We start from the raw sequence: 1,933 nt of genomic DNA on the forward strand, positions 1-1,933 counted from the left end.
CCCCCCCCCAGCAAAAGCAAAACAACACTGCGTGATGCAAAATTATCTTTGTGGTTGGACGATTTTGTTGATCTTACTTTTTTGTGGGTGGTTGACGGGTGCCCTGGTGTGGTTTGCTTCTTATTTCCTGTCAAACATCTATCGTCTTTATCTCCCCTTTTTCTTTTTTATGTTTGTTACTGTCTTGTATATAACACCTCTAATCTTCTGCACTTATATGGCCTTATTGTGTTGCAAATGCCGTATAACGATTACTTAAAATACTTCATATTTTACTTCTTTTTTGGGGTTTTTTGTTGTTGTTGCTTTTTCCTTCCTCTGGTATCTTTAGGATGTCGAGGGGAGGTGCAGGTTTCGGTCCTGTGCAAAGTGTGTAGCGTGTGTGATAGATATGTTATGTTGTTCCAGGACCTTTTTAACTCCATCTAGTCAGGTTTTCTTAATTTGAAGCGTTAGTGGGAGTGTAAAAACATTACGAGGTGGCGGGTGCTCTGGTGTAGTTTGCTCTTTCTTTCCTGTCAAAACATCTATCACCCTTATAATCTCTCCTTTTTTAAATGTAAATTACTCTTTTGTAACACACCTATTCTGCGGCACTTATATGACCTTATTGTGTTGCAAGTGACGTAAAACTCTTACTAAAACTAAACCGAGAATCAACGAAACCGGCACCAACTTTTCCATTTCGTGCGTAAATGTGTCAGAACGAATGAACGCACGCCCATTTTGAAACGTTCTTTCCATATTCACATTGTTTTATCTGTTTCTACCACAAAAACAACAACAGTGACAACAACAACACTAACAACAACGACAACAACTGCAACAACACTAGCAACAACGACAACAACTACAGCAACATCAACAATAACTTATAACTGCAACAACAACAACTACAACAACAACAGCAACAGCACTAACAACCCCAACACTAACAACAACAACAATAGCAACAACAACGACAACAACAGCAACAACAACAACTGCAACAACAACAACAACAGCAACAGCAACAGCAACAGCAACAACAACAACACTATCAACAACAACAACGACAACAACCACAGCTCGAAACGGTCGCAAAACGAGTTGTTATGCTCTTGAAGTGGTTCTCTTTCTAAGCAAAATAGTGTGTTCGTTGTCACCTGGCAACGCGAAGAATTGGCTACATTAGATGCTGTTAGATATCTAGGATCGAGAATTATATATTTTTTTCATAGTAGAATGTTTTACGGCGCTCGCAACTACATACGGCCATATGAGCGTCAAGGGGTGGGTGTCAACTGTCAACAGAGAAGTGTTTACAGGGAATCAGACTTGCTCTGCTCACCTCTCTAGCTTCAACAGCACAAGGTCAGCTTCGACTATCAAGGCACCCCGGAAATAGCGGGTCACAAGAGTGTGACAAACATACAAAAGAAGTAGAGGAAAATGACAATAGTAAGGATTAGGAAAGAAAAAGCCGCAGTTCCCTGTTGTAGATCAGGCACAGTTATGAGCGTGACATGATGAATCAGCCCATTTACAATTCTACTATGCTTGAACGAGAAATGTCCCCCCTTTGGGAATGGCCTAAAGACACTACAGTCAGTGGCACTGCCCCGGGGATCTGAGAATTAGATTACATACATATGCATGCGGGAAAAAAATCTCGTTAGCGAGCACTGTATTGTGTCCCTGGGAAAGTCACTTCACGCGAATTTCCCTCCCTTCACCCAGGTGCGAATGGCTATCCGCCCATCCGGCTACAGACAATGAAAGATCTTGGCAGTTTGTTAGTGCTTGGGCGCGTAAAATTTGCAGCTTGCACTGTATGCTTCCCGGAAAGCCGAGAATGATTTTATGGGTGCTCTCGGGTCTGCTGGGGTAATAGTAGTTGTAGAGCACACAGGGCATGCTGCAAAGTGTGGATATACACCATATTATTATTATG

This window comes from Aplysia californica, unplaced genomic scaffold, assembly GCF_000002075.1.
Source record: "Aplysia californica isolate F4 #8 unplaced genomic scaffold, AplCal3.0 scaffold01978, whole genome shotgun sequence".
Lineage (NCBI taxonomy): Eukaryota > Metazoa > Mollusca > Gastropoda > Aplysiida > Aplysiidae > Aplysia > Aplysia californica.